Source organism: Malaya genurostris, chromosome 3, assembly GCF_030247185.1.
Source record: "Malaya genurostris strain Urasoe2022 chromosome 3, Malgen_1.1, whole genome shotgun sequence".
In the NCBI taxonomy this organism is placed as follows: domain Eukaryota; kingdom Metazoa; phylum Arthropoda; class Insecta; order Diptera; family Culicidae; genus Malaya; species Malaya genurostris.
Window position 1 is genome coordinate 90,797,774 of NC_080572.1, and position 23,862 is coordinate 90,821,635.

A 23,862-nucleotide genomic window follows, 5' to 3' on the forward strand; every position below is an offset into this window, starting at 1 on the left:
TTACTACTCAGACACTGAAAAACTCAAGAAGTAGTAGAAGAAAATCGTAAATTGAGAGGTAATTGGTAGAATAAAAAGTAGAAGTTTTTTCCTGTTTTATTGGTCTCGTTGAGCATTAATTCTGTGCAAATTCAGAAAACTCGACGAACTTTTGGAAGTTCTGCTGTGTCGGTATTTTACGGTTAAATAAGTATATCGAACATTTCTCTTCATATTTAAAGTATCAAAATAGGTCGAAAGCTCAGAGCAAAGCAATGGCGATTAAAAAACCTTTATAATCGAAATCAAAAAGATAAGGAAGCGTGAAGTAACAGATAAAAAAAAGAATTAATATAAGCAGGAGTGACAATTGACTTGAATATGCAAAACAATTATATTGCTTGAGTATCAACGAAAAGTTCAACTGAATTGGAAAAAGCTCATCTCATACCAGTGTGCAATCAGTAAGATGTAAATTTGTTTAGTACGAGATATTTGGTTTCGGTGCAATTGTTAAATTTTAAACACTAGTTTAATATGATCTGCTAACACTCTGATGAGATAAAGACGAAACAAAAATAAAAATATAATCTGAAAACACATGAACTTCTCGTTTCACTTCGTAACAACAATGAGATTCAAATACATGACAATGTATGTTAAAATTTGTACTAAACGTTTTTGTACGGTAAAACAGTTTGACGGTGGTAGTGTGGTTTTTGTTATAGGAACCGAAGTAACCGATCTGTAAGACTCGCGGTACACAGCTAATGATAAAAACCGAAAGCTAGAGATGTTTTAAATCTGTCCAGGTTAGGTTTTAACTAATTTTCAATTTATGATGCTCAATAATAAAAAAATCTAAAGCTGGAGATGTTTTCAAAATGTATCTGTCCAGGTTTAGTTCAAATTAATTTTTAATTTATGATACTCAAATAAGTCTGTAAGTAAGTGAGTATTTGACTCAGAAAACAATTTACAGAATTTTTTTCAATCATAATTCTGAGACCCGTCTTCGTATGTCTCAAAAATGTTCATTTCCTCCGATATCTCTTTTCATTCACATTCTTCAACGCAACAAAAGTATTACAGATAAAGAAAACACTCGTAGTGATTTAAATGTCCTCCTTAGAATCACTGGCCCGGGTTGGTGGTTCAATGCATAGGGCGCTGGTCTTACAAGCCAGTTGTCGTATGTTCGAGCCCCGACCTGGAAGGTGTTCTTAGTGTCAGTAGGATCCATAGTACTAGCCATGCAATGATTCTGTACACTAAGAATCGGCTGCGAAGTCTGTTGAAACAGAAAGGCCAAATTCCACAGAAGTAATGTAATGCCAGGACTTTGCTTTGCCTTAGAATCACTACTATTTTTAAATCGCTATGTAAATATTCATTAGCAGATATAAACTCATTTTTACTGAGAGTTGCGGTGAAAATTTTCTTATTTGGTAAGCCAGTTGCAGCATTAGTCTCATGATTTCAAAAATCAACAAGAAATCCTGCCTAGAAAATGCATTCTATTTTTTTTACCTCTGAGAGAGTACAGTAAAACTTTCCAAAGAAAATATCTACGGAATAAATAAAGACTGTCCCAGAAAGTATGGACGCAACCAAAAACCGCTGCCATTTCGCAATGGTTCAGAATCTGTCAATTTTTATGGCTGCGTTTTGTTGTTTACACTCTTCTCTAACCACTTGTGCCGTTGTTTATTCGTTTTCATTAGTTTGTTTCGAAATGCGTGGACTTTCAGCAGAACAACGTCGAAAAATTGTGTACAAATGGGGCACAGAACGCGGACTGTCACTGAGAAAGATAGCAAAAATGGAAGGAGTAAGTGAAAAAGCCGGGCGAAATGCAATCAGGAAGTTCGATGAGGATAACACCTTTGAGGATAAATCGAAAACGGGTCGAAAAAAAGGTCCTGCTAACCCTCAGTTGAATAAACGTATACTGAAGGCGTTCGAGCAAAAGAAGGAGGTTTCAGTTCGGGATGTGGCCAAAAAAGTGGGCACTTCGAAGTCAAATGTTCTTCGTGCTAAAGAACGTTTGAATCTTCGAACCTATAAGAAACAGAAACAACTAAAACGTAGTCCGAAACAAGAAGCATCTATCAGGCCGAGGGTTCAAAAGCTGTACAATACGATTCTTGCTGGAAATTTGAACTGCATAATCATGGACGACGAAACCTACGTGAAACTCGATTACAAATCCTTGCCGGGACCACAATATTATACGGTGCGAGAAGGGCAAGTGTTAAACCAGTCCGAGGCATCGATTGAAGTCGAAAAATTTGGTAAGAAAGCTATGGTCTGGCAAGCAATTTGTAGCTGCGGTAAGATTTCGAAACCCTTCATCACCACTGCTTCAATGAACAGCGAAATATACATTAAGGAATGTTCACAAAAACGACTTCTACCCATGATTCGAACCCACAAGGATCCTGTTGTCTTCTGGCCAGATCTTGCTTCTTGCCACTACTCGAAATCAACGGTAGAATGGTATACTACCAAAAATGTCACTTTCGTCCCAAAAGACATGAATCCACTAAATTGTCCACAACTTCGACCAATTGAGGAATTTTGGGGATGAACGAAGGCATATCTTAGGAAACATGTCTCGGCAGCCGAAACCATTCAACAGTTCGAAAAAGATCGGAAAAAAGTGTAAAAACGCCAAGAAGTCTGTACGGAATTTAATGAGGAACGTTCGCAAGAAGGTGCGCCACAATGGCTAAGTAGCAAATATTGAGAATAATATTCTGTTGTTGTAGTCTAATATTATCAGTATATCGAATACAATTTGAATATCTAACACTTGTGAATTATTTACAGCGAAATCAAAGTGCGTTCATACTTTCTGGGACAGTCTTTATCACATAAAACTTTTTTTTTTGCTCATTTTATGCCGTTTCTCATAAATATTACAGTTAGATTCATCAACACACTACAAATTGAAAAAAGTATTGGATGCAGTTTTTAAGATTTCTGTTTCCTTATACCATAATTTGCATCTATGTTAGTGAAAATGAAATTAGCTTCGTTTTAACAATTTTGACCCCTATTTCCGGAACATTCGGGATCGGAAACAGGGAACCAGGTTAGTGGAATTTGGTTCATTCAGCCATCAACCAGCACTGTAACAAGATGGATTCGCTTCGAATTTTTACGTCGCTATAACAACAGTACTGGATATTTGGCGAGCTATTTTCATTATCATATTTCTTTTTGGAGCCGAAGCAAAGATATTGAAATCAATTTTATCATAATTAGTTGATAGGAATTAGAGTCAGCCACATAATTATGTGTGTGATTATTTACGTCCAAGACGAAAAAAAGTACTCAAAGTACTCTACTGCTCCATTCGACTGCTCAACTGCTCTATTTCATCAACACAATCCCGACTATTCAAAATGGCGAAAATATCGAGAATCTTTTGAAACTGGTTCTAAAAAATTGATTTCCGTTCACGATATCTTTCGAAGTTGAACTCTGATACATCCCAGTAACGTATCAAATTGGCCATTTAGGGGTTAGCAAAATTTTGTGCTAGGACACATAACCGTTTTTATTATTTTTACGTTTCGTCTTTGACTCATCAGTGCAAAACAGTTCAAATTGAACTGCTAAACTCGTCAGTTCAATTTGAACCGCTAAGCCAAGTATCAAATTGATTAGGAGACTTGTCTCAAGAGCGTAATCCCCGGATGCTTTGTGAATGTTTAGTACTTAGCTACATATTAACATACAACCATATATACAAGAAAATAAGGGTGTTTCATTTTTGTATATACACTCCAAAAAAATTCGAATTTTACAGGTGACTTAATCCATCATACGATGTAATTCATAAAGACCTAATTTGTCAAATGACGGAAAATTTGATTTGAAATGACTTAATGTTAGATGAGCTTGAATTTTACTGGTTTTGACTGTAACTTGAGTTCTGGTAGCAGGTGCGACTGTATGAATTTAGTCGATTAACAGACGTACTTGCGATCCAATAATTCTTGGTTCAAGTCGCGGCGGTTGCTATCAGTATTCTATTTTTTTATTTCAATGAATTTCATGTCATGGAGATTTACACACACACACACACACACACACACACACATACACACACGCGTAAATTTGCGTGAGCTGCGACGTTCCATTTATGTGCATCTAATAAGATGTAAAATCACAGGATTTTTTTAAAGTGTCTACATTTTTTATACATACTAGAGATTCACGCATTTTTCTGTACAACGTTTTATAAAATAGAATAAAAAAATCGTGTCGAATCGATAGGAAGTTTTATTTTTATTGTGTGAACGAACGGTTTCGTGAAAACGTGCTTCCTGACTCCCTCAGTTCCCTTTACGTCTGTGTGTTGTTAGGAACCTTGTTGAGGAGATTTGATTCCTCTCCTCTCCTCTTCTTTTCCCGGACACCACCAGGAAATTAAAGCGAATAAAATGGAGGACTCATTGAAACTGACTGTGTTTCACAGAAAAATATAAGACCTGATTTTCATCGTGACAACATAAATGTTTTTATGTAATAATTGTATCTAAACTAAGTTATCTAGACTTTGTCACGGTGAATTTAAGATATAAGTGCAATTCCAGGAATGAGTAGACGAAAAAGTGACAAAATCAGAATCGACCTTCTCCGATTTGGATGAAACTTTGCACATGGCTTCAGTATGGCAAACCATACGTTTTGAACCGATGGAGAGGTCAATCCGACTCACTACTGATTTTTAAAAAGGGCGTCTGTATTTTTGCATTTCACAAAAATTGCCTTTTTCAAACTTGGAAACCGTTAATTGTACAAAAATGGCGTTAAGGAAGAAGTTGTAGGGAATCGATTGGGGACACTAAAAAAAATATACACTGAAAATTTTTTTTGATGATCCGAAATATAATTAAGAATTATTCATGTACATGCAATAATTGTAGATATAGCAAGCAAATAAACAATTCATGAAAATATGAAAAATGGTGTTATAATAAAATATCCAAGTATCTCAATAACAGCTACTTTTAGAAGAATATTCTACTGTTTAAATGATTATCATTCAACGAGAACTTGAAATTTCGAATATATCTGTAAATTGTTTTAGCTGTAACTTCATTTTTCAAAAGGCACGGATGGGATACCCATCAATCTGTAGGTTTTAATAAGAGCTTTAAAATAAAAATTATCAAAAAAAATCGAAACCCTGATTTTTTTTAATTTAATTTTTTTGGTTGATTTTGAAATTATGGAGAAAAAAATCAAATGTTTTTTTTCAGTGTATTTTTTTTAGAGTGCCCTATTGATTCCCTACAACTTCTTTCTGGACGCCATTTTTGTACGATGAACGGTGTCCAAATGACAACGAGACCCGTAAACTGTTTTAGATGTAACTTCTTCATTTTTCAAAAGCCACGGATGGGATAGCCATCAATCTGTAGGTTTCAATAACAGCTTTAAAATAAAAATTATCAAAAAAAATTAAAACCATGCTTTTTTTTATTAAACTTTTTCGGATTATTTTGTAATTATTGAGGAAAAAATCAAAAAAAAATTTCAGTGTATATTTTTTTTAGAGTGCCCAATTGATTCCCTACAACTTCTTCCTGAACGCCATTTTTGTACAATTAACGGTTTCCGAGTTTCAACGATTGAAAAAAGGCAATTTTTGTGAAATGCAAAAATACATACGCCCTTTTTAAAAATCAGTCGTGAGTCGGATTGACCTCTCCATGAGATCAAAACTTATGGTTTGCCATACTGAAGCCATGTGCAAAGTTTCATCTAAATCGGAGAAGGTCGAGTCTGATGATCTGCTAAGCATTTCTGGAATTGCTCATAAGCTTTCAAAGTCGAGATATTCGATGATCAAGTAGATGGAAGTACATTCCTAGCGTTGTAATTTTTAGCAGTTCTTCAGTCAGAAAAAAATACAACACGAGCGGTAACCTCATTATTTTTTTCTGTGTAATCGAGAAAGACGAAAACCTAATAAATACGAGTTCTGCGATCGGACAAAGTTTATCAGGAATGCAAAATCGATTAAGTTTTCGGCTAATCAAAAATATCAGCAAAACAAAACAATGTTTTTTAAACGAAATTTTAAATTTGGTTTCCTGATACATTGATACATTCAGAATTTTAAAATGTTGTAAAGGAATAAAATAGATGAGCGGATTGCTTACCAGTATAAGACAAATTTCAACAATATGTGTTTTTATTTTATGTTCGTATTTGTTGTGGACTGATAACTTCTTGCTATAAATGTTTGCGTAAACGAATTTGGAAATGATTATCGAGATCATTCTGAAAATTTCACAGACTATTCACAACTAAATTTCGAAGACATTGTCAGGTGGCTTTTTCGATATTCATCACCGATATTCATTCAAAAACGTAGGTTTTTTTGCTATTTTCCCGTTCCAAAGTTTCGTTTTTTTATTCGCTTAAATTTCCTAGTAGTGTTCGGGAAAAAAAGAGGAAAGGAGAGGAATAAAATTTTCTTAACAAGGTTCCTAAACACACAGACGTAAAGGAAATTGAGGGAGTCAGGGAGGAAGATTCAAAATCTATACGCGATCCCCTTTCCTGAGTCCTTAAAGTGTCAATGCCAAAATTCAGCAGCATGCATGCTACTAACATATTTGTCTAGGTTTATTTGTTTCGCTGCTTGTTCTAATGTTTCTTATCTTAAATCTATTTGACCCAGTATCCGTATATAAAACTGTTATCTGGATTCATGGTGCTCTATCGCGTAAATACAAAATTTCGTTTGGGAAGGGTATAGCGTGATGGTTAAGCCGATGCTTTTCACGAAGCCAACCTGGGTTCGATTCTCAACTTCCCGCACACAGAGTCAGAAAGTGTCAGAAAGGCCTGAAGAGGAGTGATTTTTTGATCAAAACTACTATAACCGAAACAAAAAAAATTAATTACATGCATGGATCTGTTCAGCTCGCCATTCGTTTTTTTCGAGCTACACAGATAAAAATATTTTGTGAATTTACATATATTTTTATGCACATATTTGGAGCAGGCAGTTAAACATAAAGTTACTTCACAACTCTGTACATTGCAATAAAATTCAATTGCAAAATAAGCGTTAATTGAAAGGTACTGTTACTATTGATTTGCATGTCGTGTAAGTTTCATTATTTTTTTCTGTGTAGTCGAAAAAGACGAAAACCTTATAAATACGAGTTCTGCGATCGGATAACAGTGTATCAGGAATGCAAAACCGACTCAGTTTTCCGCAAATCAAAAATATCAGCAAAACAAAACAATGTTTTTAAAATGAACTTTTAAATTTGGTTTCCCGATACATTGATACATTCAGAATTTTAAAATGTTGTAAAGGAATAAAATAGATGAGCGGATTGCTTATCAGTATAAGACAAATTTCAACAATATGTATTTTTATTTCATGTTCGTATTTGTTGTGGACGGATAACTTCTTGCTATAAATTTTTGCGTAAACGAATTTAGAAATTATTATCGATGTTTTTACAACTAAGCCGCGAAATATCCTTTGGATAAATTATCATTTTATTTTGATCGGGTTTTGTGTTTAGTTTCAAAAGTTTCGCTGAGTATATTGACCAGAACGCTTGTACTCAAATAATTCTAGAATTCCGACCGCTACGCACTCTAACGAATGGCGCAGATTTTGGCGAATTTTCTTCCGAATGCAAAATATTTGATAAAAGAAAAAATTGTTTCGGATACCGAACACCAACAATATTGGTAGTTGAAAATTCTGTCAAGATCATTATCGAGCAGGTGGATGTTTAAATCTCAGTATAATTTGGTTGAGATTTGCGTATTGAAGATGTTTATCATAATTATGAAACATACAAATAATTTTTCACAAACATGGTCCTCAAAAATTTTTTCACAAACATGGTCCTAAGCGAGATGAGAAAAATTTCAAGGGAAATCAGATTATCTAGCGTTCGATAGTGACCTCCAGATTTCGAGCAGATCCTTATCAATACGATAAACGATTCATTTGTTCCAAAAGAAACAAACGTTGGCTTGTGCTACGAAAGTAAAGCTTGATTTCTCTTTTCGACCAACTATCGGAAACTATCCTTCACATAGCAGTGTAGCATCATTCCTTTCACCACCGTTTGCCTCCCAAATGCAACCGACCGCACTTGAATCTCTCTTGTCGTTCGTTGCATGTCGGCACTTTTTCGCAAAAGAAACAACAACAACAAAAAAAATACAGCACACTCACTTCCTCAAGTTGAGTTTTTCTTCCTCGTGTATTCGCAAATATGCTGGGTCTTTGACCGATTACGCCTATCGGATTGAATAAAACCTGCGGTCCAATCAATCTCAAATCAACTTCAAATTTCACAGTCGAATAACCGCTTGGATGTGTCCACCAAACGGAAACACTGCGCACACTGGACAACGTTGGATTGCGCCGCACACACGTACACACACGAGGTAATTGACAAATCACGAACTTGTAGCTTGCTTCACCGCTGGATTTCAACTGTCTAGAACAGCACGGATAGCACCGGATCTTATATGAAAAGTCACACTAAGGTCCAAACTAAGCGGAAGTGCGTTCGAGAGCGCCGTCCGTTTCTGAGGGGTGGTTTTCTAGTGGCTGGTTGGGAAATTCAGCAGAGAGCGCGACTGACAACGAGAGAACAAGGTACCCCGTGGATCCGACCAGACTGACAGTAAACCACAAACTGACGGAGTCGGTGGACATTTCCCGAATCCGCTGCAAGCTCTTGGTGCAGCTACGCGGTACTCACCTAGAGAGTTGGCCGTTTATTTCTTAATTTAGTTATCAACGCTGTATACCGGTCTGTCCGATGAGAGATTTAGTTGCGATCAAGCGAGATCCTCTCGTGAGATCTCGCGAGCCTGATGACGCGACAGAGAGTGGGATCCCTTTCGTCGGTGCATTAGCACAGCTGATCGGGAACACGAACGGTCTTTTTTTTTGTGGGCTCTGCATTGAAGCAGGTTTGACCACGAAGAAATTAGGTGAGAACTGAAGCAGGCTGCCGGGCGAGAGGTGAGAGTGATTTCTATTTCCAATCAAAGTCAGATGATCGTCTTGACTTGAATGGCTATCGTAAACCGTTGGAAAGCGGGCGGAGAGGTGGTTGTAGCTTATTATTAAATTTTTTTCTCAGTCGGTTGCTATGGATGCGAGAGGATTGCGTGATTGGAATGTGGGAATCGATGAATGGTCAAGTTGGCGGTCGGTTCGATTCCGTAAGTCATCATTCTGGAACATGGTTGGCCCGGGAACTGGTTTATGAAACACTTTCGTCGAACTGTTGAATCAGCTCTCTTTTGTTAACTTTTATTGTTCAACTGGACCGGCTGGATTTCGTTTTTACTTTTGTTTTGTACGATTCGATGCAGTGAGTTTCCATGGGATGGCCTTCAAATATAGTTGCACAGATTCTCTACTGATGTTATTTCCTGGCCGTAAAAACAATTCGGTAACCCAATTAAGCGCATTGATAGTAAGTTTCTATTCGGTATTAAAGGTGTCTCGAGATGCAACGGAAATGATTCGTTTTTTTTACATTTAGAATGAAAGCAATGTCACTGTTTGGAACCGATCAATTTCACATAACAGATTGTGAAGATTGTTGTGATTGTAGATGGAAGGTTTTGTGTTCCGTTGGGTGATGACTGCTGAAACAACCAAACATTCTCCACTATCTCCACTACTTTCACGTGAACCGTTTTGCTTGTTTTCGGAAATTAAATATTTTTTTCGCTACCTAGTTCAACTTGAAGGTACAGTAGAAGTTTCAAGTGCTTTCTTAGCTACTTGAAAGTGGACAATTATTTTCTACATATGTCAAATAACTTCTTTTTATCGGAACTTTTGATTACTTGAGTGAATAGTACTCTTGATATAGATGACTATTAATAAATGTAATGGCTGATCTCATTTCCGTCACTTTCGTCGGTTTAAATTGAGCTACCATTGCTATTTAGCAGTTAAACTTGAACCTCTAAACAGACCTAAGCTCTACTCTAGAGTAGCACAACTGCTTAGTGGCGATAGTAGTTCAATTTTAACTGCTACGTACTGCTCAGTCGAAGGCGAAGCGTTAGGATTATACTTAAAGACTGTCCCAGCAAAGTATGAACGCAACCAAAAACCGCTGCCATTTTGCAATGGTTCAGAATCTGTCAATTTTTATGGCTGCGTCCTGTTGTTTACACTCTTCTCTAACCACTTGTGCAGTTGTTTATTCGTTTTCATTAGTTTGTTTCCAAATGCGTGGACTTTCAGCAGAACAAAATTGTGTACAAATGGTGCACAGAACGCGGACTGTCACCAAAAATGGAAGGAGTAAGTGAAAAAGTAGTGCGAAATGCAATCAGGAGGATGAACCGAAAACGGGTCGAAAAAAAGGTCCTGTTAACCCTCAGTTGGATAAACGTATACTAAAGGCGTTCGAGAAACAATCAAAACGTAGTCCGAAACAAGAAGCATCGATCAGGCCGAGGGTTCGAATGCTGTACAATACGATTCTTGCTGAAAATTTGAACTGCATAATCATGGACGACGAAACCTACGTGAAACTCGATTACAAATCCTTGCCGGGACCACAATATTATACGGTGCGAGAAGGGCAAGTGTTAAACCAGTCCGAGACATCGATTGAAGTCGAAAAATTTGGTAAGAAAGCTATGGTCTGGCAAGAAATTTGTAGCTGCGGTTAGATTTCGAAACCCTTCATCACCACTGCTTCAATGAACAGCGAAATATACATCAAGGAATGTTTACAAAAACGACTTCAACCCATGATTCGAAGCCACAAGGATCCTGTTGTCTTCTGGCCAGATCTTGCTTCTTGCCACTACTCGAAATCAACGGTAGAATGGTATACTACCAAAAATGTCACTTTCGTTCCAACAGACACGAATCCACCAAATTGTCCACAATTTCGACCAATTGAGGAATTTTGGGCATTAACGAAGGCACATCTTAGGAAACATGTCTCGGCAGCCGAAACTATTCAACAGTTCGAAAAAGATTGGAAAAAAAGTGTCGAAACTTATCGCCAAGAAGTCTGTACGGAATTTAATGAGGAGCGTTCGCAAGAAGGTGCGCCAGCTAGTCTACAATGGCTAAGAAGCAAATTTTGAGAATAATATTCTGTTGTTGTAGTCTACTATTATCAGTATATCGAATAAAATTTGAATATCTAACACTTGTGAATTATTTACAGCGAAATCAAAGTGCGTCCATACTTTCTGGGACAGTCTTTACAATTCTGGCGAAACAGCTAATATTGAAAAAACATTTTCATCCGCTACCGCTAGATGAAAAAAAAGCAGTATTTTATTTAGAAAAGGCTGGAGCAGGCTCAAAAGTCCCTAAGAGATTATATACAAAGTTGTGGATAAAAGAATTGAATCTGAAAGTACTTTCTTTCAAAAATTGCTATGAGAAATTGTAACCAAAGCGAGAGCCGAATTATCCCATATAGGAAGGCTATGTAATCACTGTGCAAACTGACTTTTGAACCAGAGGCCCAGAGGGCCAAGTGTTAATCTTATTCGTCTCAGTTTGTCGATATAAAAAAATGAGTGTAGGTGCATGTGTGTATGCATGTGTGTGACAAATAGTGTCACTCAATTTTCTCAGAGATGGCAGAACCGATTTTCACAAACTCTGATTCAAATGAAAGGTCTTGATATTCCCTCTCCGACTTCCGGTTCCGGAATTACAGGCTGATATGCACAAAAAAAAGGAAAAAATGGACACTCACTTTTCTCAGAGATGGGTGAATCGATTTTCACAAGCTTAGATTCAAATGAAAAGTCTAATGGTCCCATAGTTTTCTATTGAATTTTAGCTTTATCCGACTTCCGGTTCCGGAATTATAAGGTAATATGTGTAAATCTATGAGAAAATGCGCACCTAAAGTTCTAGGAAATTTCTTAACCGATTTTCACAAACTAAGATGCAAATAGAAGGTCTTGAAATTCTTTAAAAAGTCCTCCAAAAGTTGATCCAGATCCAACTTTCGGGTAAGGCATTACAGCGCGATAAGTGAAATATTTTCAATTTCAATAATATTTTTTCACAAGTGATGACGAAACGAAGTGCAAATTCGTTTCGTCGTAGAATCCCCGATCAGATGCACATAACAAAATCATAACACAAGTATATCAACAGTTGATATGTATAACAATTTGTGTTATTTTGAGATATTTAACAAATGAAAACAGTGAAAGTTAAAACTTATGATAACAATATATTAACAAAATCAGTTATGATGTTTTATTTTCATTCGCAAGACTCATGATGAAGTTCATTAATTTAAAAAAAATGATTTCTTCCGTTGCTTGATATCGAAATATAATGATCAGAATTTCAAAAAACTAAAAGAAGAAATCAGATCACTAAATAAATTATTCATTTAATTAAAAAAATTATTCAACAATTTTGGATTGAAACGATGCTAAAAGTTAGCTGTGATATATTTTTTCTGTGTTAAATTGGTTTTTAATTTTTTAGAACTATTGTTATAAGTTTCTGGACTTCTGTAGTTATATCAAATTCAATAACAATTGTGATACAAACGTTCCAAAATCTGTTACGGTTTTGTTCCCGCTAGAGTCTTTATTGTTATGATTTTTGTTTTTGCTCCAGTTGTTACGATTTTGTTATTACCATCTGATCGGGTCACTTCTGATAATGACCATTATCAATCGTTTCTGAACATGACCATCCCTATACCATTCGACACAGTTCATCGAACTGAGCCATGTATGTGTGTATGTGTGTAAGTATGTATGTATGTGTGTATGTATGTATGTATGTATGTATGTATGTATGTATGTATGTATGTATGGATGTATGTATGTACGTATGTTTGTTTGTTTTTTTTTTTACAAGTTTTAGTTTTTTTTTTCCCCAGCTCACGCGCTCGGTAGTTGTCAAGCTACCGCTATTGTGAACCAGCGAGTGGGACTGGCTGAACCTTACCCAACCTTGGACATCTTGCCTCGATCCCCCCGGAACTAAGCTTAGCTCAATACTTCGGGGGAGGCTGTGCTCATGCACTTCTTCGTTTGTATGTATGTATGCATGTATGTATGTATGTGTGTATGTATGGATGTATGTATGTAAGAATGTGTCATATAATATACTCATTTCTCTCGGAGATGGCTTGCCCGATTTTCACAAACTGAGGCTCAAATAAACAGTATTATAGTCCCATGGGTTGCTATTGAATTTCATCCAGATCCGACTTCCGGAATTATAAGGTAAAGTGTATTGAAAGTTGCACACCGTGATTTAGAGCGACGATGCCAAATAGGGTAATATTCTTCCAGATTGATTCACTCAATTTTCTCAGAGATGGTTTGACCGATTTTCACAAACCAAGGCCCAAACAAAAGGTCTTATAGCCCCATAGGTTGCTGTTGAATTTCATCCGGGTCCGACTTTCGGTACTATAAGGTAAAGTGTGTTTAAAATTTCAACCCGTCATTTATGTTAGTTTATACCTAAAAAAATTTCTTGGCAGAATCTTCTATTGGTATTTTTGAAAAAATAAGTAGTATGAGAAAGGCATCATTCACCACTAGGTGGATTAAATAAGTTTTTTTTTGAAAAATACCGCTGCGGCAAACGTGATACGAAAACTTTTCTACAGATTTTGATAAACTTTGTTTTTAATTGTTCCTATGAGCAGGCTTACGTACTTGAAAGGATCCTAGTTCATTTGAAAATTTTCGGTTACCGGATATATATGATTTTTTTAATGTTGAACACCCAAAAATCGATTTTTTTGGTAACATGACTTGTTAATAGGAGCAGTAATTTTAATTTGGTAAGCCAAACCGTTCAAGTATACCACAATACAGTTTCCTTCAATATCAATTTTTCGCTTTTAATTTTTGTTTACCTGCTCATCTTAGAGAGTGTTCACTGTGAACCTTTTCAAAAATTTACCTTCCGACATATCAGAGACTCGGGTGATTCGCAAAAGGTAAAAGTTAAGTTACTAAAAGATTTCCACTTGCTTAACCCTTTAACGCTCATGAGGAAACATTTTTCCCTTCAATAAAAATCGTTTTCAATTCTTCAGTTATTATTAAATCGATGTTTTATTTGACTGAATGTTTGAAGAAACTTATTTCTAAGGCTTTCTGAAAGAATAAAAAAAAAAGTGTTAATTCTTATTGCACTAAAAGGTTTTGTGCAAAACGACGTTTAGAAAATAGAACACATAATAAATGTGTTATGTGCATCATCCACTTGTGCTAAACAAGTACACGTAATCGTTTCGTAGAATACCATAACTAACTATTTATTTTACTATTCTGATATTTAAGGTTGATAAGTGAGGTAAGTAAGTAAAGCAACAAATTGAATTACAATATAATAATCCCAACTTGCCGATTATTTATTTCTGAGGATCATAGGGAAAAATATTTCCCATGTACATCCTGTTTCTACAAAATGGTCTCTGGTTAGGTGAATATCGCTAAATGAAAAGAGGAATATTGACTTTTATACTTAGTCGCTAAAAAGGGAAACAGATAGTACCACCAACAAATTGTTTCTCTCCTGTTCAACTAAATTTTTTGTCAAACCCTTAAAAATTATGAAACTTAGTTACCTTTTTTTTTCATCTTAGTATTTACCCCAATTGACTACACGGAAAAAAACCGTTACTGCTGTTATGATTAGAAAATCATGAAACCAATCATCTTAACTTATCATGAAATCATGAGCAATAACTCTTCTCGCATGAAAATTAGTCATGGTTAGAAAATGCGTTATTTGAGGAATGCATTTCTTTCAAAGCTCGTAACTCTTATTTTCTACCCGGATATCACTTTGAACCCTCTGCCTCAAGTGATGTGATAGATTAATAGATTAATGGTAAAGCAAAAAGCAGACATTGAAAAGCAAGACCTACTGAAAATGTTTACTTGATCCTGAAGCATTAATAATCGTGTTGTTTTACCCACCGGTTCATAGAGAATTAAACATAACATAAAAATAAAGATAATGAACCGAAAGTTGACATCATAAGAGACTAAGCACGGCTACGCTTTCCATTTGACAAACATCTATGTTACATTTTGTTCGAATGTATTCTTACATATTTGATGTGACCGTTGTTGCTAGAATAATATTCCAAAAGCTAGCGTTTAATTCGATTGTGAATTTGGAACACCATCCAACGAAAATCAGAAAAATATTTTGTTCAACCACTTTGATTAATTTGTTTCATAGAGATAACTACACAAGCTGTATTGATGCACCTAAATGTTATGAATAAGACGATTTTTTTTGCAAGAATTCGACATAGAGTTTCTTTTTAAGAGGTTTGATTCACTCGTGTTTTTTCATGCACTTCGTTTAAGTGTTTAAATTCTGAAACACAAAATCAAAACTGAAGTAATGAACGCAAGTAAACACGTTATTTCTTGCGTCGTCGTTTTTCAAAAACAGAATATTTTCATTTTAAAAGAAGTTCGTCGTGCTTTTCACTGAATTTATATTGCAAAAATGACCATCGTTGCAAAAATTGCCCATAACGCCTGAATTTATGTTGCAAAAATTACCATCGTAGCAGAAACACGCCTGAAGTTATACCCAACAACTTCAAGTGCGTTACGTTTAAATTTCATCGAAATCAGTCCGAATGGGTCATGATCCGAGAAAATTTTAATCATGGTGTATTATCACAACATGAAAATATATTATTTTCCCCAAATCATGACTCGTTTTGCTCATTTCTAGAATCGAAATTTTGCCGGTGTAGCGTTAGCAAACGTATATTAAAGTAATAGTTCATTTTATTATCTTTGCTTATTTCGGTATTGTTTTGAAATATAAATGACAAAATAATGCTTCAATTTGGTATAATAGCTTTACTATTATTCCGTAATTTAGAGATAACATAATAATTTATGTAGGTATAAAACCAACGTATTTAAATAAATTGTTAGAAAATTTTGTAAACATCTAGAGAAACTCACTTTAGTCTAATTTTTAGAATTATTCTTAGTGAATTCAGTCAAAATTCACGAAAATTTCAAAATTTGGGTGATATTCATAAAATTTTATATACCTTAATGTGCAATCTTAGTAATATAGTTATTCATTGTATAGTTAACTGTTCATTCTGAGAGTTTATTTCTGTTAGATTTTGAAACGATTGATGTTTGAAAAATGAATTTTGGATTCTGCGGATTCTATCATTGTTATACTTTTAGATGTACGAAAAGGAATTCCTAATGATTCGAAAAAAACGTCTGGGTTGGAACTTCTACAGCTCTGGTGTAGATTGCAGCAATTTTTATGAAAGTTTGAAAACGTAGTTCAGATTAGAATGAACAAATCATCGAATTATGGTTAATAAATGATTTAAAATTGTAGTAAAAACGAAGAACATTTAATAAAATATTTGATAATTTCAAGACGTTGCTCCAGATTTCTTCTCCATACACACTCAATCCGACATATTTAATTTCAGATATGGTAGTATAATTTATCGGTGGACCAAAAAAAAAGGGTGAGCTGGGAACTAAAATGCGCAATAATTAACTTTTGGTTGAAACTTCACATTTCGATAGTTTTTTTGCCAGGAATAGATCTATATCTAGATATGTCGGACTTGTAACTAGTTCTAATTATTACAATGGTTTGCACATAAGACAAAAGTGTGTTACTTATGTTATAGACCAATATTATAACATGTCACTATATGGATGTAAATAAATCTTCTGAGTAATATTTATGTTCTTTGATAATATTTTGACAATACTAAGTGTCAACCATATAATTACTACTTCCAATTTACTACATGTCAACGTCTGTCAACGAACTACCGGATCCACTGCGAATCCATTAAAATGTCATTTCATTTTCCCAATTCAGTAAAAGTTTTGCCAATTTTCAACGCATCTATTGATAACAGTGAAGAATTCAGTTCGGTTTTACATCTCATCCAAGTCAGTCGATAAAACAAAACCGCTTACGTTCGGGACAGAAGAAACCAAGTACAGTATTGTGTAGTGAACAATAGAACGACCTCGAAATGAGTGAACCAAACGAACAAAAGCTACCGCCGACACGAAAGAATACAATTATTGTTGACTTCAAGCAGTGCAAAATTCGACCTTCGATACGAGAACTTGAAGGTTTGCTTAAGGAGCAAATGCATCTTGACACTAAACGTGTGCATTTACTTCAATGCAATAAAACCAATAATGTTGTTTATATCCAGTTCTATGAAGAGTTGGATGCATTTCAATTAATAATGTGCACTATGTGGAGCATGAAAATAGTGCTATAGAAGTGCGTGTGCATCATTCAGTAAAAACCATTCAAGCGAAGAGGTTGTGTTTCGATTGTACTGGCTCGTGAGTTAACGGCTGCTACCGAGACAATTCTAAGCTTCAGGTAGTTAAACTGCCCATAGCAAACGCAATATTCGGGGCGTTTCCCGACTGGAAAGCTAGCAACGAAGGCCATCCCGTTCATACGCACAGAGGTGTAGAGACACAGAGGTGCGAGAGCATAGAAGTGACGAGTCACAGAGGTGCCATCGCATAAAGGTGCGAAGACGAAGGGGTGCAAAGGCACAGAGGTGCTAAAGCAACCCAGTGCTGATCTACCAGGTACCAGAATTTGTACGCTGCGTAGGATCAAAAGAGACGGCATATATCGCGAGGTGCTACACTGCAAGCATCGCATTTGATCGCCACCAAGAGCAAAAGCACTGTACCTGGGGTCAGGTACAGCAAGTGCAGTGGTGTTCACAACGACGGCAGAGCAACTGAGATAGCAGTAAACGACAGAAGACTGCCAATTGGAAACAGCAAAAGACTGCCAATTGGAAATCGTTGGAAGAGCTTCACGTCGTTCTTCACGATTAAGGAACAGAGACATCAGCTACAAGGTAGATTTAATTTAATTTATTTTTTATTTCTTATATCTGAAATTTTACTAAACATAAGTTTTTATTTTGGTATTATTAATTTACAAAAAAAATTTAATGTAATGGATGATCTCATGGAAGATCATCCGAATCCGATTCCGGATACTAGTAAAAGTTTAAATACTCCGAGGGCTAAACATTATCCACAGGGTACCACTGGGCCATGGATAGTCTATCTTCGAAAAAAAGAAAAGATTTTAAACTTGATGCAAATTACAAAGGATTTGACATCACATTTCTCTGAAGTTAAAGAAATCTGTAAGGTTAATAGAGATAAAATTCGAGTTGTAGTTAACGACTTGAAACAGGCAAACGATATTGTAACCTGTAAATTATTTGCTATTGAATATCGAGTTTACATTCCATCGAAGGAGGTAGAAATTGACGGTGTTGTGACTGAAGCAAGTCTGACAGCAGATGATTTACTTAAAAATGGAGTTGGCCGTTTTAAAAACTCCATGCTTGAGGGAGTTAAGATACTCGAGTGCAAACAATTGTACTCAGCATCTATTGTCGATGGAAAAAAGTCTTATCGTCCCTCAGATTCGTTTCGCGTAACATTTGCCGGATCTGCATTGCCTAGCCATGTCTATATCGATAAAATTCGTCTTCCTGTTCGGCTTTTCGTACCGCATGTTATGAATTGCACGAACTGTAAAAAATTCGGACATACAGCTACTTACTGTAGTAATAAGTCCAAATGTATCAAATGTCAAGGGCCTCATAAGGATAATCTTTGCGATAAAGATGTTGAAAAATGTGTTTATTGTGGGGAAAGCCCTCATGATGATCTTTCAGTGTGCGCTGCATTTAAGCTGCGTAAAGACAAAATGAAGCTTTCTTTAAAAGCACGGTCTAAGCGCACATATGCAGAAATGCTCAAAACGGTCATACATGTCTCCCCTTTGGAAACCGAAAACGGTTTTTCAAATCTTGCGGAGCCAGAGGAATCTGACTCTGACGGAAATAGTGAAGATACCTCGTTTGTCACTCCTCAAGGGTCTGTTAAGAGGAGATTAACAAACCACAAAATACCAAAAAAGACACCTAAAATTATACCTTCAAAAAAAGATCCCCGTGTTAAAGCTAAAAAGCCAAATTTAAAACCAAAAACTGTGCCTCCTGGTTTGTCAAATTCACAAACCAATCCAGGAACTAGCTCAAGAAAAGACAATAATCCAGTGGGCTCCATTTCACATTCACCAACAGGATTACTGAAATTTTCGGAAATTGTAGAATGGATTTTCGCTGCATTCAATATTTCTGAACCTCTAAAGACCATCATAACAGCATTCCTTCCAATAGCTAGAACTTTTTTGAAACAGTTATCAGCTCAATGGCCAGCTCTTTCAGGTTTTGTATCATTTGATGGATAATTTATCATCCGCCGCAAATGATTCAATCACTGTCCTGCAGTGGAATTGTCGAAGCATCATGCCAAAACTTGATTCATTTAAAGTTTTGTTGCATAGTCAAAAATGTGATGTATTTGCTTTGTGCGAAACATGGCTTACATCAAACATAGCCTTAAATTTTAATGACTTTAACATTATACGTCTCGACAGAGACTCCCCGTATGGTGGAGTGCTTTTAGGAATTAAGAAATGTTATTCCTTTTATAGATTAAACATTCCTTCGACTTCTAGTATAGAAGTTGTTGCTTGTCAAATAAACATTAAAGGAAAGGACATTTGCATTGCTTCGGTATATATTCCTCCAAGAGCTCAAGTTGGACAACGACAGCTTAATGAAATTGTCGAAGCCCTTCCTGCTCCACGTTTGATTTTAGGAGATTTCAATTCGCACGGAATGATGTGGGGTTCCGTTTACAATGATAGCAGATCATCTCTAATATATAATATTTGCGACAATTTTAGCATGACGGTACTAAATATGGGTAGCATGACACGGATCCCAAGACCTCCTGCACGTCCAAGTGCATTAGATTTATCTCTTTGTTCGACTTCAATTCGACTAGATTGCACCTGGAAAGTATTTCCTGATTTACATGGTAGCGATCATTTACCAATCATCATCTCAATTAGCAGTAACAAAGGCATTGCTAATTCAGTTAATATTCCATATGATTTGACAAAAAATATTGACTGGATTAAATACCAAAGTAATATTTCAAGTGTCTTAACTTCAATGGAAGAGCTTCCCCCACTTGAAGAATATGACTTCCTCGTTTGTTCGATTCTGGAGGCCGCAGAACAAGCCCAAACCAAACGATTTCTTGGTCCATCGTCTAACAGAAGACCTCCAAATCCTTGGTGGGACAAAGAGTGCTCAGATGCTAAACACGCGAAACAAAATGCTTTCAAGACGTTTTTAAAACGAGGAGGAGGAACTCCTCAGAATTTTGAAAAATTCTTGGTTTTAGAAACCAAGTACAAGAACATACTTCGGGTTAAGAAATGCAGCTATTGGAGACATTTTGTGGAAGGTTTGTCAAGAGAAACCTCAATGAGCACTCTTTGGAATACGGCCAGACGAATGAGGAATCGTAACGTAGGAAATGAGAGTGAGGAGTACTCGAATCGATGGATATTTGATTTTGCGAGGAAAGTTTGTCCAGATTCCGTTCCTACGCATAGCATTGTTAGGGAGTCTTCTTCAAATGATGATTCCATTGATAGCCCCTTTTCAATGATGGAATTTTCCATAGCACTCATGTCTTGTAACAATAACGCTCCTGGATTGGACAGAATTAAATTCAACTTGGTGAAGAATCTGCCCGACCTCGCAAAAAGACGTTTGTTGGAATTGTTCAACAAGTTTCTTGAGCAAAATATTGTTCCACCTGACTGGAGACAAGTGAAAGTTATCGCCATTCAAAAGCCGGGGAAACCAGCTTCCAATCACAACTCATATAGACCCATTGCGATGTTGTCCTGCATCAGAAAATTGTTCGAAAAAATTATTCTACGACGTCTCGACACTTGGGTCGAGACGAACGGTTTGTTGTCAGATACTCAGTTTGGCTTCCGTAGAAATAAAGGGACGAATGATTGCCTTGCATTACTTTCGTCTGACATCCAAATTGCCTTCGCTCAAAAGCAACAAATGGCATCTGTATTTTTAGACATTAAAGGAGCATTTGATTCAGTTTCCATTGATGTTCTTTCAGACAAGCTCCACCAACATGGACTCCCAGCGGTTATAAATAATTATTTGCACAACCTTTTGTCAGAGAAACGCATGCATTTTTCACATGGCGATTTGGCAACAATCAGAATTAGCTACATGGGTCTCCCGCAAGGCTCATGCCTCAGTCCGCTCCTCTATAATTTTTACGTGAATGACATTGACAGCTGTCTAGTAACCCCATGTACACTAAGACAATTGGCAGATGATGGCGTGGTTTCAGTTACTGGATCCAAAGCTATTGATCTGCAAAAACCATTGCAAGATACCTTAGATAAATTGTCCGTTTGGGCTGTTCATCTTGGTATCGAATTCTCTGCGGAGAAAACAGAGCTGGTCGTCTTTTCAAAAAAGCATGATCCCGCGCAACTTCAGCTTCATATGATGGGAAGAATAATCGAACAGGTTTTGACTTTCAAATACCTCGGGGTGTGGTTTGATTCCAAATGCACGTGGGGAGGACACATTAGGTATCTGATAACGAAATGCCAACAAAGAGTAAATTTTCTTCGAACAATAACAGGGTCTTGGTGGGGTGCTCATCCGCAAGATCTAATAAAATTGTATCAGACAACGATACTTTCAGTGATGGAATATGGATGCGTTTGTTTTCGTTCCGCTGCAAATTCTCATATTATCAAACTTGAGCGAATTCAGTACCGTTGTTTGCGAATTGCTTTAGGCTGCATGCATTCGACACATACAATGAGTCTTGAAGTTCTGGCGGGAGTTCTTCCATTAAAAGATCGATTTTGGGAGCTTTCATCACGCCTGCTAATAAGATGTGATGTGCTGAATCCCATGGTAATTAATAATTTCGAACGACTAGTCGAGCTTCGATCTCAAACAAAATTCATGACAGTATATTTTAACCATATGTCACAGGAAATCAACCCTTCAAGATATATTCCTATCCGTGTCAGCCTCCTAAATGTACCTGACTCAACTTTATTTTTCGACACATCCATGCAGCGCGAAGTGCGTGGAATCCCGGACCACCTACGCTCTATGGAAATCCCAAAAATATTTTCAAGTAAGTTCAGGCATATTAACTCTGAGAAAATGTTTTACACGGACGGATCGCGAATGGAAGAAGCGACAGGGTTTGGTATGTTCAACAATAATGTTTCGGCCTCATTCAAGCTTCAAGAACCTGCATCTGTTTATATAGCAGAGTTAGCAGCAGTTCATTATAGCTTGAATGTAATCGTCACATTATCTCCAAACCATTATTTCCTCTTCACAGATAGTCTGAGTGCAATTGAAGCCATTCGCTCAAACGCTGCTGGCAAAAATGAACCGTTTTTCTTGGGTAAAATAAAACAGTGTCTGAACGACATATTGAATAATAATTATCTAATCACAATAGTTTGGGTTCCGGCTCATTGCTCCATTCCAGGCAATGAAAGAGCCGATATTTTAGCCAAACGTGGTGCTATTGAGGGTGAAATTTATGAGAGACCGATTGCTTTCAACGAATTCTATAGCGCGTCTCGCCAAAGAACACTTGCCAGCTGGCAAGCTTCTTGGGATAAAGATGATCTGGGTCGGTGGATGCACTCAATTATTCCTAAAATATCGACAAAGGCATGGTTCAGGGGACTGGATGTGAGTAGAGATTTCATTCGTGTGATGTCCAGACTCATGTCCAATCACTACACGTTAGATGCACATCTCCTTCGAATTGGACTTTCCGAGACTAATCATTGTGCTTGCGGCGAAGGTTACCGCGATATTGACCATGTTGTTTGGACATGCGTGGAGTTTCGTGATGTCAGATCTCAACTAATAAATTCCTTGCGTACCCAACGTAGACTATCCAATGTCCCAGTTCGCGACATTCTTGCTTGTCGTGACCTTCCATACATGAAACTTCTTTATCATTTCATTAAATCCATTGGAGTTCCAATTTAAATTTTATTTTATGTTAAACTGTTTTCTCTTCCATGAGTTCAACCAATAGCCAACTATAGGATATTGAATATAAGTGGTGAACTGATACAAACAATCCTGAAATAGTTATAAGATCATGTACAAAATAAATGTATTTTATTTAATGTAATTAAAATAGCAACTCGCTTGATAAAAACAGTGTTTAGATTAACTAATGAGTACCAACATACTAATATGATATTCGAAATGTATTAGGTTTAAACTACTATGTATTGTGGATGCCACGGCGAAGAAAAACTTATGTATATTGCCTATGAAATAAACGTATTTACGAAAAAAAAAAAAAAAAGTGCGTGTGCATGACCTTCCCTCAAGCGTTATCGATCCTTATATTCGCAAAACTATAACCCAATACGAAGAGATTCTTTCTATCGAAAAAGAAAAGTGGAAGAATTTTTTCCCCGGTTTTCTAAATGGCGTACGTTTATTACGCATACACTTGAAGAAGCCTATACCTTCTTATGTGATTTTCGGTCAAGATACAAGAATTTCGTGCAAATCACTTGTTACCTATGACAATCAGATGGCCACATGTCAATATTGCCAAAAAGCTGTTTACTACGGTAAGCCATGTGATAAACTGGACAAGGAGACAACTACACCAAAGGACAACGGTGCTTCTTTCACACAAACCCCAAGCAACCCCAGTACACCTGTGTCAGCCACCAACAACAATGAAGCATCCCCTTCAACGAAAACATCAGTATCCTCTATATAACAAAGTACACCGGCTGCAGTTAACAACTTACCCTCCAATTGCAACCAATATACAACAAGGTGCATCTACAGCAACTAGCAACGAAAAGAAGACGGA

General features: G+C 36.5%; 1 protein-coding gene across 2 annotated transcripts in view; it reads right to left on the reverse strand.

Annotated features, from left to right (window-relative positions):
• LOC131435339 (fatty acyl-CoA reductase wat-like) overlaps nucleotides 1-23,862 on the reverse strand; it is a 112,784-nt gene that overhangs the window by 84,850 nt on the left and 4,072 nt on the right. The window contains exon 1 of one of the 2 annotated variants that reach the window (XM_058603111.1): nucleotides 8,216-8,671. The exons of the other annotated variant lie outside the window; for it this stretch is intronic. The gene's annotated coding sequence lies outside the window, so the exon portion shown is untranslated. Of the gene's footprint in view, nucleotides 1-8,215; nucleotides 8,672-23,862 lie in introns of those variants that run through there. 2 annotated transcript variants of the gene reach the window in all.